This window comes from Cervus elaphus, chromosome 17, assembly GCF_910594005.1.
Source record: "Cervus elaphus chromosome 17, mCerEla1.1, whole genome shotgun sequence".
In the NCBI taxonomy this organism is placed as follows: domain Eukaryota; kingdom Metazoa; phylum Chordata; class Mammalia; order Artiodactyla; family Cervidae; genus Cervus; species Cervus elaphus.
The window spans coordinates 6,052,438-6,069,404 of record NC_057831.1 but is presented as its reverse complement, the minus strand read 5'-3'; the positions used below and the strand labels follow the sequence as shown (position 1 = coordinate 6,069,404).

The following is a 16,967-nucleotide window of genomic DNA, read 5'->3' as shown; positions in this document are numbered from 1 at the left end:
GGAGTGGGTACCCATTCCCTTCTGCAGGGGATCTTCCTGACCCAGGGATTGAACTCTGATCTCCTGCATTCTAGACAGATTCATTCCCACCTTAGCCATAGGAGAAGCCCTATAGATTCAGCCCTACTTTAAAAAATGACGCTTTTCCTTAATACAAAAGTAATATATACTGAAAATAGTAGCCCAGATACTATGCTTTAAATTCCTAACACCTACATACACAAGTTTGATGTTTGCCATTTTTAGATGATAAGCATAACACCGTGACCTTGGATGGCATCACTGACTCAATGGACATGTGAAAGTGAAAGTTGCTCAGTCGTGTCCGACTCTTTGCAACCCCAAGGACTGTATAGTCCATGGAATTCTCTAGGCCAGAATACTGGAGTGGGTAGCCTTTCCCTTCTCCAGGGGATTTTCCCAACCCAGGGATCGAACCCAGGTCTCCTGCATTGCAGGCTGATTCTTCACCAGCTGAGCCACAAGGGAAGAATTTGAGCAAACTAGGGGAGATAGTGAAGGACAGGGAAGCCTGGGTGTTGCAGTCTATGGGATTGCAAACAGTTGGACATGACAGCAACAATTGACCTTAATCAAATGGCAATATAATGGCCTCTGAATAGATAAACAAAACATTTGATTGAGAGTCCAAATAGCTATTGAGGTGTGTGTCTAAACCAAAAAATAAAGAAGAGGGATGCACACTTGCCTTTAAACTCTCAATCTTATCAGCTTAACTGTTTGTGTTCATGTATGGTTCTTGTGATACCAACTATGAAAGATTCAACATGGTTGCAAATTGATTTCAGCTCTTCCCGTTGAGGAAAGTTCCTCTCTGGGAATTTTAGATAGTTTTATTGACTTGCTTAACTGATAGAACATGATAAAGAATACTTTCTGGGACTTTTGAGGCTAGATCCTAAGAAGCTCTGTAACTGTTATGCAGTCCTACAGAGCACCCTCTGGAACCTCTGAGCTGCCACCTAAGAAGTTTGCCTCAGCCGAGTCTGCCATGCTGCAGGAGTGCTCCAGCTGACAGTCCCAGCTAGCCCTGCTTCCAGCCATAGCTTCCAGGATGTCAGACACGTAAGTGAAGCTGGCTTGAACTCTTCAAAGCAGAGTATTAGCTAGCTGACTATCACTGAGTACCTCAGTCAACGCTATGAGGAGTAGAACCCTCACCTGACTGAAGTCGTCTTAAATTCTTGGTCCATAAAATTGACAGTTATATGTAAGTGACTGTGTTCTTAAGTCACCTAGTTTGGGAAAGTGTCTCACTTCTCTATTCCTGAATGGCAAATAATCCCTGTACTTAGTGACTTAAAATGACAGCAACCATTATCTTTCTGTATCTGTTTGGGTCAGGAAGTTGAAAGGCCACAGCTGGACTGACTTCTCACTGCTCTACAATGTCTGAACTGGGAATACTTGAAAGCCGGGAGTGACTTGATGGCTGAGGGCTTGAGTCATATGAAAACTTATGCTTTTGGTGGTTGATTTGGACTGTTAGCCAGGACCTCAGCTGATCTGTTGACTGGCATCTGTGTAGCTTTGTGATCTTTCCATGAGGTCTCTTCACGTGGGCTGGTTTGGGCTTCCTCAGAGCTTGGTACCAGGTTCCAAGTGAGTGAATGCTCTGTTGTCTCTATGTCTTAGTTTTGTAAATCACGCATGTTCTTTTTGATGTAGTCATAGGCTGTCTAGATCAAGGGGAGGAAAGACAAATCTCAGGTGACCAAGGCCTCAGGTTTGTTTTTTGTTTGTCTGTTTGTTTTGCATGGGTTAAAGGATTTCTTGGGCACAAGGCTTTCAGTGGTAAAACCAGACAAATTCCAGGCAGACCAGGATGAATTGGTCACCCTACTAAACCTCCTGTTCTGGAGGAGTATCAGAGTCACATTTTATTAAAAGTGGGAGACAGCGTTGGAGCCATCTTTGAAAAATAAATCCTCCCACAGGTGTTTTATTTATTCCAGAATGTATAGTTGGAACACCAGTTGATATTGCTAGGGGAATGAACCGTTCATCAGAGTACAAATTCTGTGAGAACAGAGATTTTTCTTCTGTTGTCTATCAGTGAGTTTCAGGATTTAGTATAGTGATTGGCACAAAGTCATTGTCAATAAATTTTTATGGAATGACTGAATGGATAAATGTTAAGTTCTGTAACATTCCATTGCATAAAATCCAGGTAATATATGACTTTACCACACTTTTCTTGCTTGCTAGTAACCAGAGGAGAAATTATTTAAATTTTTTTTTTTAACGAAATGACAACCTTTCAGGGCAGTAGAAAGTAGAAAGCTAATCAAAACCAATGGACTTTAGAGACTATCACTTCATCCTATGAGACCAGCCTCTGAGTTCTCTCCCTTAAGTATGCTTCACAGGCAGAATCTTGGATGACTGTAGCAGGGATGTAGCAAGATGAAAAGGTGCAAAGGTTCCTTATATTTGTCTGACACGCAGGGTATTTCTGTTGTGATAGGGTCCTTTTGGTCAAAAGTCATACCCTTTCTCTCATTTAAGCAAGTGGTGGTTAAGAATATTACTTTTGCTTTGGAAAACCCGTAAGTTGGAGAAGGGTGAATAGGGAAGATTCTATAGTAAGAACCTAAGGCTTTGGGAGAGGAAGAGATGTTAAGAAAAATTAAGGGAGAAGGTCCATACTTTAAATCAGATTCCTTTAAAGGATGTAACATGAACCGATGTAGAAAATTGGAAGACCATTTTGGCAGCTGGCTATGCTCTGTGTTCATTTTCTCATCCTTCACATCAAGGGATTTGTTAATACTTTCCAGAGTTTAAACATGGGGTTACATTATTTAACAACTCCAAAATTTTAATAAATTGTTTTTCATTTATTTTTATTAGTTGGAGGCTAATTACTTGACATTATTGTAGTGGTTTTTGCCGTACATTGACATGAGTCAACCATGGTTTTACATGTGTTCCCCATCCTGATAAATAGCATGTTTCTGACAGAAGGACATTGATCTCAAAGAATGAAGACCTCTTTTGGGAAAAAATGGGAAATGTGATGGGATGATAGGATCCATGTAGAGAATGGAAGAGTTCAGATGTCAGACAAAGGGAATTTTTTTCATACTGCAGAAGAGTGACTTTTCCTTTTCCTATTTTTGCCTTGACATGTCAGTGCCCTAAATTATTTCCACACATTCTCCATAATTGTAAGTTTCTTAATCTTAAAGTTTGTAAAATAGATTTTAAAGATTTATCATTCTTCACATTGATGCTAAAATAAAAGACTAGATATTATATTTATAAAACAAGATTAATTTCCATAGAGAAATTCTATAATATGTCACATCATTCCATAAAAACCATACAATTTACTGAGACAACTTGTTACAGTATCAAATAACTTTGGTATAAATTATTGATAAATGACACAAATGATTCTGATTTAGTTACCAAAATGAATTACATACACTTGAAAATAAGCCTCTTTATTACTTCCTGGCTATTTAAAAACTATTTTAAATTTGGAGTTGTTATAATGTAACCTCCTGCTTCAACTTTGGACACTATTAATAAATTCCCTGTTCTGAAAGATGAGGAAATGAACACATAATGTAGCCAGCTGCCAACATGGCCTCCAATGATTCTCACTCCCTTGCATTTCCACACTTGTTTAGTTCCCTCTCTCACTGAATAAGACATATGTGACTCAGAAATTGTGTGAGGTAATGGATGTTAGCTTTTTTCAGCAGTTAAGTTTTGAGGTAATTTAATACATAGCAGTAGGTAACTGGTTCACATATATAATTCCCACTTTCCCACTCATCTGTTTCCACTTTCCTCAGCGTCCGTTATTTGCATGACTTCCGTTTTCTTGTTCGCTTGGCCAGAAAGAGCTAAATTCTGTCCGCTGGCAGCTGTCCTGTTATGAGATGCTCAGACAGCTTCTTGATAACGGACCAGAAAAGTGGAAATTTTCTGGGTGTAGCTTCTCTCTCCTCCTTTGGGTGCTTATATAGCACAAGAGTCTCTGTCCTGTTCGTTCTCAGTGCCTTCAGATAATTGCTTTCTGTAGGGTTTTACAGTTGTTTTCTGAGGAGATTGCCTGCTAGGGTCTTACTCTATTAATAAGACAATCAGAAATTCCTCCCTTATTTTTAAAAAATTTGTTCTTTGTTTCAACTGGGCTTTGAATGAAATAATTGTTGATAGCTGCTTTTTCATCCAACCTTTCTAACCAGAAGTTCTTCCAATTTGGTTTCTTTTAGTAAAAGACAAAAACATACTTGGTTTACAATTCTGTCTTACTCTTTGTAACTCTCTGATAGCAAACCCAAGCACTGAAATATAGGGTAGATTTTGTTGAACCCTTATTTAAAAGCACAGACTTTCTGTTATCATGTATTTCAAACTCTATCTCCAGGAACCAGTGAGAAGTTTAATAATCAGGGAGAACTAGGCAACTTGACAACTGGGTGACATTGGGTAAGTTGTTGGGTCACTGTGTGCCTCAGTTTGTGAATTTGGGACAAAAGTATCTATCAAAAGTATGGTGTCAAGGATTAAATGTGGTGATAAATATAAAGTCCCAATAAAGAGTAGGTAATAAGAAAATGTTGATGGTTTGTTTAACTCTTGATTTTACATTTTTCTCACTCCTAAATTAAATTAGGACTCTTAATTATTTTTAATCGTTCCCTATTTTTTTTTCCAATATGCCATTTTATTTATAAGTTTCTACCCTGGTGGCTCAGAGGTTAAAGTGTCTGCCTGCAATGCAGAAGACCTGGGTTCAATCCCTGGGTCGAGAAGATCCCCTGGAGAAGGAAATGGAAACCCACTCCAGTATTCTTGCCTGGAGAATCCCATGGATGGAGGAGCCTGGTGGGCTACAGTCTATGGGATTGCAGAGTCGGACACGACTGAGCGACTTCACTTTCACTTTCATGATTATTTGAGACTCTAGTTTATACTTCTCATTATGTTTTAAGTGTTTCAAGAGACAGCTTTTGCTTATTTGTAGTGCCTTGTATAGATTAAAAGTATTCAGTGAGAATCTGCAGAATTTATTTTCTTGAGTTGCCATTTCATCATCATTATAGCAGTTTCCTTGTGAGATATTATAAAACCCAATATCTGTTCTTAAAATGCATGAAACACTCTTAGTAACACTGATTTTCCCTTTTTTTTCAGTGTTTAAAAATAAACCTAAAGATTTGACTTAAAATTTTCAAATTCAAAAGCACACACTAATCAGTTTGATCTAGGATCCATAATGGCAAATGTCTCTCCATCTTAACTTCAAATGTTTAGGGAGATTTATAATCAAGGACTAAAGATGTCAACAAAACACTTCTCTGTCTTTAGTCAAATATTTTTAACAGTTGACTAGATGGTATGACTATACATCCACGTTTTGCTTTTGTTTTTTTTCGGATACACTTGAATTTGTGTACAAGCATGTTGTCTTTCTCTCCCTTCAGTACGTGGGTGGGAGCTCTTGTTTTTGTTTGCCTAGCATAAAACATGCCCCACTATCACATCATAGGAATGGATAAATGACCTCATCAATGCCAACAAAATGATTCTTCACTTTAAAAATATGAATCTCTAGTGGATACGCACAAGAAAGAAAGTAGCTAAAACGGAGTAATTTATGACAGTGTGACTCTGATTAAGACTTCATAAACACCTTCTACTAAGGTCCCCTCTTATTTTTTTTCAAGATTTCCTTTTTGATGAGGACCATTTTTTAAAGTCTTTATTGTTACAATATTATTTCTGTTTTATGTTTTGGTTTTTTGACCTTGCATCGTGCGGGATCTTAGCTCCCCAACCAGAGACTGAACCCATACCCCCTGCATTAGAAAACAAAGTCTTAACCATTGTACCACCAGGAAAATCCCCCCTCTTCTTGAAGTTTGTTGAGCTCTACCTCTGGTATAGTGAGATAAGATTCTTTCCTTTTCTTTTGTTGTGTGGGAGGGGGAGCATAAGTTAATCAGAATTTTTTTTTTTCTTTTGAACGATAAAAAAGTACAGAATATATCTTTTTGGAATTGCTTTATATACTCTTGGACACAAAGAAAATATCATAATAGTAATTATTTTTGATTCTCTACTTGAAGCAAAGTCCTGTTCTTCTTTTCCCCTTTTCCATTTCATGTTCCTGTGAGAGAAATTAAACCAATTGCTCAAAGACCATTGTAGAAAAGGCTTTAACTATCACTGCTCTAAAACAGAAACCCAAAGAAAGAAGAGGACTAGAGAGAAATCACAGTCTGGATATTAGGTAATACTGGTGCTTGAAGGAAAATGTTCAGGTACTGTGTCGGGAAGCAGAATGCTCAGTGTAGGCCTTCTATGACTAAATGCTCTGTAAACAGCTGTGACTAAACACATAGTATGGATTTCTGAAAGTTAAATGACTTCAGGAAAATTCTGCTTGCTTTTGAGGGCATCAGTGTACAGTTTCTTTTTGTGATTTGTCAAGCTATTTATAAGTTTTTTTTTGTTTGTTTGTTTGTTTTCAGTGGGTTTTGTCATACATTGACATGAATCAGCAATAGATTTACACGTATTCCCCATCCCGATCCCCCCTCCCACCTCCCTCTCCACCCGATTCCTCTGGGTCTTCCCAGTGCACCAGGTTCGAGCACTTGTCTCATGCATCCCACCTGGGCTGGTGATCTGTTTCACCATAGATAATATACATGCTGTTCTTTCGAAACATCCCACCCTCACCTTCTCCCACAGAGTTCAAAAGTCTGTTCTGTACTTCTGTGTCTCTTTTTCTGTTTTGCGTATAGGGTTGTCGTTACCATCTTTCTAAATTCCATATATATATGTTAGTATGCTGTAATGTTCTTTATCTTTCTGGCTTACTTCACTCTGTATAATGGGCTCCAGTTTCATCCATCTCATTAGAACTGATTCAAATGAATTCTTTTTAACGGCTGAGTAATATTCCATGGTGTATATGTACCACAGCTTCTTTATCCATTCATCTGCTGATGGGCATCTAGGTTGCTTCCATGTCCTGGCTATTATAAACAGCCTATAGCGTAAGGGAAAGTGTTTCTATGTAGGTATTCTATCCTTAACTTAAAACCCATTTGTGGATTTCAAACAGTCTATAATGCATAGATCTGTTGCTCTCCTTTACTCCTTTCACTGTCCCCTCCTATATTGTGCGTGCTGTCTTCATTCATAGTTTATGTGCAAAATTAAGGCTACGGAGGCCCCTGAACTCCCATTTAACATGTTGTCTTTACTGCTGAAAACCTTTACACCTTCATAAGTAGTGCTTAGTTGCTAGAGCCTCTCTATGTGTTAGTTCGTAGCTTCTCATAGAAGCTTAAGAAGTGAGTCTTATGAAAGCTTCCACTGCTGGAACTATATTGATGCAAACAGAATTGACAGAGTTCAGTTATTAAGTCTCCTTTAGAACACATTGATAACTGTCAGAAAGTTTTTGGTGAGGTGATGTTCAGCTTTTTCCCCCTGACCTCATTACTGAATTTGGAGAAGGCAATGGCACCCCACTCCAGTACTCTTGCCTGGAAATCCCCATGGACGGAGGAGCCTGGTAGGCTGCAATCCATGGGGTCGCTACGAGTCGGACAGGACTGAGTGACTTCACTTTCACTCCAGTGTTCTTGCCTGGAGAATCCCAGGGACAGGGGAGCCTGGTGGGCTGCCGTCTATGGGGTCCCACAGAGTCGGACATGACTGAAGCCACTTAGCAGCAGCAGCATTACTGAATTATAGTGAATGCAAATCTTAAACTAAATTATTGAACAGATATAGATTACCACGTGTGAACAAAACTGTATATACAGCATTTTCTGTCAGTTTGATTATGTTCCTGCTCTCTTTTTTAGGTGTCCTAATGGCAACCCACTCCAGTATTCTTGCCTGGAGAGTTCCATGGACAGAGGAGCCTGGTAGGCTGCAGCCCATGGGGTCATGACTGAGTGACTAACACTCTCACTTTCAAGACCATCTTCAATAAAGCATTTCAGTTCAGTTCAGCTCAGTTGCTCAGTCGTGTCCGACTCTTTGCGACCAGGGACTGCAGCACACCTGGCTTCCCTCCATCACCAACTCCTGGAGCTTACTCAAACTCATGTTCATCGAGTTGGTGATGCCATCCAACCATCTCATCCCCTGTTATCCCCTTCTCCTCCTGCCTTCAATCTTCCCCATCATCAGGGTCTTTTCAAATGAGTCATTTGCTTAAAACAGTTGCAAGAATGTGCCGAAGGTAGGATTTGGCTGATTTTATATCTGATGAAAGGAAAACAGAATTCTTCACTCTAGGGTCTGGATCCCAGAGCAATTAATAACTAAGCCTTAAGCTCTGTATCCCAAGATTCAGGTACTAGGGCTTCCTAGATTACTATACTTTTATGCAAGTGCAGGAGTGTCTTAAAACTTTAGGTAACCCACATGTCTGGAATACCACTATTGTTACCATTGAAAACACATTTTTAATATCTATCATGCTGACAACACAAGGATTCATTTCACAAATGAGACCCTGCTTTGTTACTCATTATTTTAATCATTAAAAATCTAGTATTGGTCACAAAGAAAGAAAGCTGAAGTTTGTAGAATAGCTGTCTCTAAAGTGTGATCTTTCTCATATAATGCTAGGTGACTATCCCTGGAATGTGAATTTTCAATTAGATAATTGATTAAATTTAAGGTGTAATTGGGCTTCCCTCATAGCTCAGTTGGTAAATCATCTGCCTGCAATGCAGGAGACCTGGGTTCGATTCCTGGGTTGGGAAGATCCCCTGGAGAAGGAAATGGCAACCCACTCCAGTATTCTTGCCTGGAGAATCCCATGGACAGAGGAGCCTGGCAGGCTACAGGCCACGGAATCACAAGAGTTGGATATGACTTAGTGGCTAAACCACCACCAAGGTATAATTGAAGCTAAATAACACATATTATATATTATTTCTGTTTAAATACTTTAATGCAAATTTAAGGTGTTTTGTTATTCTGAAATTTTCAGGGATTATAAATGTTCATGGTTTTAGAAGTTCAGGCTCAGGAATTCTGTGATTCAAATATTAGTTAAGTTTAAGCAATATCAATAATTAAATATAGTTTTGTATCAGAGTTGGAAAGCAAAACGACTGTGAAATAGTAGCTCCAGAATTTCTGAGTCTATTTGGTCTAACTGTTTGGTCTGAGTATATTTGAAAGGAGAGTCTAGTAATGAATTTACTAGACTTCGTATTTACATAACAAGGTCACTGTTTTATGTTTGTTTGGATGGCTTTGAATCTGAGATTATGTAGGACCCTGCTTGGATATTTTCACTGGGCAGACTTATGCAATATAACTTTCAAAAGTTGAGATGGCATATATTTTTAATAATTCATTTGTAATGTATGTGAGGCATTTATGCTTAAATTTTAAAATTTTGAATGTTTGATTATTCTGATCTATAAGAGAGACAAAATTATCTAGTGGATGGGAAGCTTTACTGCAGAATTTGATTTGAGTTTCACAAATGACAATAAAATAGTAGAAGTTCCTTTTCTATAATATTAAGCATTAGTATATACTTCCAGGGTCTAAACATAATGGCAGGTCTAACAAGAAACAGGTTTATGGTCTAAAAAAAGGTATCATTTTATCTTCATTATACTTGTTTTCCTAAAAAATAGTTATTGTATTATGCTCCAGTTTACTAAATCTGTGTTGCATCATGCATATAGTTTCATGGACCAATTGCAATTTTTAATGTGATTCTTGAAAATTATTCACAAAGGTGCTTTAACCACTCTAAGACCTCACTTTTTCATTTGTAAAACTATGATTCTCTCCTTAAAAGGAAATTATATTTCTAAATCATATGATGATTAAGGAATCTGTATAAAATTTGTGAGTGATTCCTTATAATAAAAATTATGGTGAAATTTTTAAAGAGATGATTTTCAATTAGTATGAACTATTTTTTCCTCTGCCCTAAAATCTTACTCTTTACAGTTCTTCAGAAACTGGAGTCATTTATTCTGTGGTCTTTAAAGTCTCTAATCTGAAAAGCTATTCTGTGTTTCAGAAAGGCTTAAAGCTATTATGTGGTCCCTCAACTTAGGCAGAGAATGGCTTTTGGGATCACGAATGGATGAGAGTCAATAAGATCATTCTGAGAGAGAAAAGATAATGAGAAAAGGATAGGGTAGAAGAAAGAGCCCTGAGAATAACAACATTAGGGAAAGTGAAAAGTACGGGCAAAGGAAAATTTGAATATTTTCATCAATTGGCATCGTATGTGCTAGGAAAGATGAGTAAGTGGTCAAGTGTATCAAACACTGTTTTACATTTCTGGTGAGGTTGTAGAGGGTTTAAAAGACCACTGATTTCACCATATAGGTGAGAATGGATAAACTAAAAATTAGTGTTTGTATTTTAAGCTATCAAAAAGTTGTAGAGTCAAGTAAGTCTAAATAAATTCCAAACATAGACAGACCTTCTCTGTCTTTGACAAGTCAGTGCCAGCTTGCATTTCTGGGTTAGTCTGTGAATTGCTAGCAAATGTAATAGGCTTGTCATGGTCAAAGAAAAACTGTGAGGACAAGGGTAAAACAGCCACACTGGGGTGGACATGTTACATCTGAATCTGAAGGAGAATTCCACTCTCCCCGGTTCTCCTCTGTGGGAATTTTACTGAATAAGCTCAGTTTTGCTGTGAACTTAAAACTGCCCTAGAAAACAAAGTTTATTAATTTAAGAGAAGTGACATGCAGAATTAATTGGATTGGATTTACACCAGGGTAACTGAAACAGAAGAAAGCATTAGTAACAGATCAATAGAAATAATCTAAAGCATGTAGGATAAGACAACTAAAAAATTACTGAATAGAAAAGCAAGATCTGGGAGGAAAATATAACCTGGCCTAGTGTGCATGTAATTTATGTCCCAAGAAAGAAGGAGAATGGGCAGGAAAATAAAATATGAAGAGAAAATAGCCTAGACGTTTTCAAAGCTGATTAAAGTCTCACACCCCAGAATTAAGAAGCCTGCTGAATACCAGGCAGGATAAACACAAAGAAAATCTTGCCAAGGTAAATCATAGTCAAGCTGTTGAAAACTAAAGATAAAGAGAAAAACCCTAGAAATAGTCCTGATTAAGAAAGATGGATGATTGACTAAATACACAGAAGCTAGAGAAATGGAATAACATCTTTTAAATGCTAAAAGGATGTCAATTCACAATTCTTTACCTAATAAAAATATCTACTACAATTAAAATGAAGTAAAAATGGCTTCAGAAAAATTACGAGGTTATTCTTCACTAGCAGACATGCCTGAACAGTAGGTTAAAGAAGTTTTTTTTAGAATGAAGAGAATTTTCCCAGTTGGAAAGTTGGATATTTAGTAAGAAAACAAAGAACACAGAAAAGGATGAACACGTGGATAAATATAAAAATGAAAGTCATAAATCAGTTATATCAATAATTATATAAATATTGATAGATTATAATTATAATTTTATAATTATACAAATATCGAGGCTTAGTTTCTCCATAGCATGTGGAATCTTCTTAGACCAGGGATCAAACTGCTGTCCCCTGCATTGGCAGGTGCATTCTTATCAACTGCACTACCAGGGAAGTCCTCTGCATCGTAATTTTTAATGGCTTAATGTCAGGTTGCTTATAAAACAAGACCCAATTATAAATTGTATTACTGGGTCTTGCTTTTAAGTCCAAGCTGACATTTTCTGCATTTTGCAGTTTATTCCGTCAATAAACTGACTGAACTGAACTGTAATGTTTAAACATACACATACCTTTGACTTGTTAGTTCCCTTTGTGACTCAGACAGTAAAGCGTCTGCCTACAGTGCCTACAATGCAGGAGACCCGGGTTCAATCCCTGGGTCGGGAAGACCTCCTGGAGAAGGAAATGGCAATCCACTCCAGTATTCTTGCCTGGAAAATCCCATGGATGGTGGAACCTGGTAGGCACCAGGCCATGGGGTCGCAGAGTCAAACACGACTGAGCGACTTCAGTTTCACCTTTGACTTTGCAAGTGTACATCTAGGTATATCCCCACCCCATCCCCCAAATTAGTTCACAAGTTCACAAAAAGTTTTGTATAAAAAGAACGCTTACATTAGTTTTGTTCCAGTAGAGCATCAGGCAAAGCACGGAAGTTGAGAATATAATGATTTCAGTAGAAAGGGTGATTAAATTGACGCTAGCGGTAAAGAGTCCTGACAATGCAGGAGATGGAGAAGACGCAGGTTTGATCTTTGGGTCAGGAAGATCCCCTGGAGGAGGGCATGGCAACCCATTCCAGTATTGTTGCCCAGAGAATCCCATGGACAGAGGATCCTAGTGGGCTAAAGTCCATGGGGTCACAAAGAGTTGGACATGACTGAAGTGACTTAGCATGCCATCTGAGAAAGAAGCACCCTTGGAACTGAAGTTTGTCCACCTTTGGCCCGACAGTGGAACCACTTCCTTTAACAATGTGAACTGCAAGTACAGCTCAGATAGCCCTCTGGTCTCCAAGGATCTGAGAGCAAGCACTGACTCAAGAGAAAAGGTTGACATTGTGGGAAGAACAGGAACTGGAAAAAGTTCCCTCACCCCTGCCTCTTCTAGATAGTCAGAACACAGTGGTACAATTCTGATTGATAACAATTCAACAACCCAAATCGGACTTCACAATTTAAGGAAGAAAATGTCAGACTACAAACAACTCATAAAAGACTGGAAATAACCCAAAAGTTCATCAACAGGAAATGTGAAAACAAATTGTAGTTAATTTCATATAATGAGACACTATGGGCGTAGTGAAAGTAGTAATAAACCACAGACACAATCACATTAGCGAATCTTTGAAATATTATTTGTGTGAAAAAAGCTAAACACAAAGAATACATACCATATGACTTCATTAAAAAAAATCATTGGAGTATCAGTTCAGTTCGGTCGCTCAGTTGTGTCTGATTCTTTGCAACCCCATGGACTGCAGCGTGCCAGTTTCCCTGTCCATCACCAACTCTCAGAGCTTACTCATACTCATGTGCATTGAGCTGGTGATGTCATCCAACCATCTCATCCTCTGTCATCCTCTTCTCCTCTCACCCTCAATCTTTCCCAGCATCAGGATATTTTCAAATGAGTTCTTTGCATCACATGGCCAAAGTATTGGAGCTTCAGCTTCAGCATCAGTCCTTCCAATGAATATTCAGGACTGATTTCCTTTAGGATGGACTGGTTGGATCTCCTTACAGTCCAAGGGAGTCTTAAGAGTCTTCTCCAACACCACAGTTTCAAAAGCATCAGTTCTTTGGCACTCAGCTTTCTTTTTTTTTTTTAAACGCCAAACAGGGACTCTTATTTATTCTGGTTTCTTAAAAATAAAACCTCAAGGGCAAAAATACTACCTTAAGAAGCATAAATATTCAGTGATTTAAGACTTTTGTAGACTTGATTATTTTAATAGTATCCACACAATCTCTTTTCATATCATTTACATATTCGGTATGACCCATAAAAATATTACATATTCTCATGTGTTCTATAAGCAACTCTATCAGTCTAATTTGAAAGTAGATTTATGTACACCAATAAGATATGCAGGCATTCCTTGGGTGATATATACACAATAATCACATAAAACTGATTCTGATTTCCCAATACACTGTTGTCAATGTGTAGCTAGGGAAAAGCAAAACTGGTTATCAGGTCCAAATGAAGAAGACACCTCAACTCCTCTAGCACATTTCATTATTTACACATTTCACTGGGCAATTGCCATCCTTGACCAACCATGTAAGCTTCTTTCCATCAGAGGAAACTTTACAAATCTGCTAATATTGTGGAAAATCCTCTGTGGCTAGCTACTCAGATATCACAAGCAGGAGGAGCTTCAGTGGGACATTCATGGCTATATATGAATTACTACACGATTTACCAAAGCCTATATTTTTTGCCATTAATATTACCAAGTTGTAGTGGAGAAAGTCATTATCTTCTACGCTATAGCTTAGATGATGGTGTTGATCTTTCAAGCCTAACAAAATAATACTTTTATAAATCAAGTATAGTCTAGAAATGACACCAACTATTGAATTATAGATGTTCACCAGTTCACCAGTCGCTCAGTCATGGCCAACTCTTTGCGACCCCATGGACTGCAACATGCCAGGCTTCCCTGTCCATCACCAACTCCTGGAGCCTACTCAAACTCATGTCCATTGAGTTGGTGATGCCATCCAACCATCTCATCCTCTGCCATCCCCCTCTCCTCCCACCTTCAGTCTTTCCCAGCATCAGGGTCCCCTCCAATGAGTCGGCTCTTTGCATCAGGTGGCCAAAGTACCGGAGTTTCAGCTTCAGCATCAGTCCTTCCAATGAACATTCAGGACTGATTTCCTTTAGGATTGACAGGTTGGATCTCCTCACAGTCCAAGAGACTCTCAAGAGTCCTCTCCAACACCACAGTTCAAAAGCATCAATTCTTTGGTGCCCAGCTTTCTTGATAGTCCAACTCTCCCATCCATACATGACTACTGGAAAAGCCATAGCTTTGACTAGACGGACCTTTGTTGGCAAAGTCATGTCGCTGCTTTTTATGCTTTATGTGCTATCTAGGTCGGTCATAGCTTGTCTTCCAAGAAGCAGGGTGCTTTCCATTTCATGGCTGCAGTCACCATCTGCAGTGACTTTGGAGCCCCCAAAAATGAAGTATGTCACTGTTCCCACTGTTTCCCCATCTATTTGCCATGAAGTGATGGGACCAGATGCCATGATCTTCATTTCCTGAATGCTGAGTCTTTTTTTTTTTCTTTTTTTTTTCTTTTTCATTGGTTCTCTCATGCAATCCTTTATAATAACCCTTCAAGGAAGGCACAGTCATTGCCATTTATAGATAAGGAACCTGTGGCATGTAATAGGAGAGTAATCAAGGCCAAGGTTTCACAGGATTAAATGGCAGTATTGGGATTTGAACTGGGATCGGCCTGATTCTTGAGCCTGCACTCTTACCACTTTTCAAGAATATTAAGTCAAGGTTCTGGCAAGTTTTGCATGTCGAGTTGTTCGGTCTGGATATTATCTTCTAGGCAGACCTTTTTCAAAACTTGTTCTATAAGATCACCTTGAGATTTTTTTTTTTTTTTGAGGTCATCAATTTGTGATAGTTTATTTATTTATTTATTTATTTATTTTTTAATTTTTATTAGTTGGAGGCTAATTACTTCACAACATTTCAGTGGGTTTTGTCATACATTGATATGAATCAGCCATAGATTTACACGTATTCCCCATCCCAATCCCCTCTCCCACCTCCCTCTCCACCCGATTCCTCTGGGTCTTCCCAGTGCACCAGGCCCGAGCACTTGTCTCATGCATCCCACCTGGGCTGGTGATCTGTTTCACCATAGATAGTATACATGCTGTTCTTTCGAAATATCCCACCCTCACCTTCTCCCACAGAGTTCAAAAGTCTGTTCTGTATTTCTGTGTCTCTTTTTCTGTTTTGCATATAGGGTTATCGTTACCATCTTTCTAAATTCCATATATATGTGTTAGTATGCTGTAATGTTCTTTATCTTTCTGGCTTACTTCACTCTGTATAATGGGCTCCAGTTTCATCCATCTCATTGGAACTGACTCAAATGAATTCTTTTTAACGACTGAGTAATATTCCATGGTGTATATGTACCACAGCTTCCTTATCCATTCATCTGCTGATGGGCATCTAGGTTGCTTCCATGTCCTGGCTATTATAAACAGTGCTGCGATGAACATTGGGGTGCACGTGTCTCTTTCAGATCTGGTTTCCTCAGTGTGTATGCCCAGAAGTGGGATTGCTGGGTCATATGGCAGTTCTATTTCCAGTTTTTTAAGAAATCTCCACACTGTTCTCCATAGCGGCTGTACTAGTTTGCATTCCCACCAACAATGTAAGGGGGTTCCCTTTTCTCCACACCGTCTCTAGCATTTATTGCTTGTAGACTTTTGGATAGCAGCCATCCTGACTGGCGTGTAATGGTACCTCATTGTGGTTTTGATTTGCATTTCTCTGATAATGAGTGATGTTGAGCATCTTTTCATGTATTTGTTAGCCATCTGTATGTCTTCCTTGGAGAAATGTCTGTTTAGTTCTTTGGCCCATTTTTTGATTGGGTCATTGATTTTTCTGGGATTGAGCTTCAGGAGTTGCTTGTATATTTTTGAGATTAATCCTTTGTCTGTTTCTTCATTTGCTGTTATTTTCTCCCAATCTGAGGGCTGTCTTTTCACCTTACTTATAGTTTCCTTTGTTGTGCAAAAGCTTTTAAGTTTCATTAGGTCCCATTTGTTTAGTTTTGCTTTTATTTCCAATATTCTGGGAGGTGGGTCATAGAGGATCTTGCTGTGATTTATGTTGGAGAGTGTTTTGCCTATGTTCTCCTCTAGGAGTTTTATAGTTTCTGGTCTTACATTTAGATCTTTAATCCATTTTGAGTTTATTTTTGTGTATGGTGTTAGAAAGTGTTCTAGTTTCATTCTTTTACAAGTGGTTGACCAGTTTTCCCAGCACCACTTGTTAAAGAGGTTGTCTTTTTTCCATTGTATATCCTTGCCTCCTTTGTCAAAGATAAGGTGTCCATAGGTTCGTGGATTTATCTCTGGGCTTTCTATTCTGTTCCATTGATCTATATTTCTGTCTTTGTGCCAGTACCATACTGTCTTGATGACTGTGGCTTTGTAGTAGAGTCTGAAGTCAGGCAGGTTGATTCCTCCAGTTCCATTCTTCTTTCTCAAGATTACTTTGGCTATTCGAGGTTTTTTGTATTTCTATACAAATTGTGAAATTATTTGGTCTAGTTCTGTGAAAAATACCATTGGTAGCTTGATAGGGATTGCATTGAATCTATAGATTGCTTTGGGTAGAATAGCCATTTTGACAATATTGATTCTTCCAATCAATGAACACGGTATATTTCTCCATCTGTTTG

The 16,967-nt window shown here is 38.4% G+C and overlaps 1 long non-coding RNA gene across 1 annotated transcript in view; it reads left to right on the top strand.

Annotated features, from left to right (window-relative positions):
• The window catches only part of LOC122673620, a 75,266-nt gene that overhangs the window by 33,769 nt on the left and 24,530 nt on the right, over nt 1-16,967 (top strand). Inside the window, exon 2 of the long non-coding RNA XR_006334753.1 lies at nt 947-1,086. This is a non-coding gene — a long non-coding RNA (uncharacterized LOC122673620). The remainder of the gene's footprint in view (nt 1-946; nt 1,087-16,967) is intronic.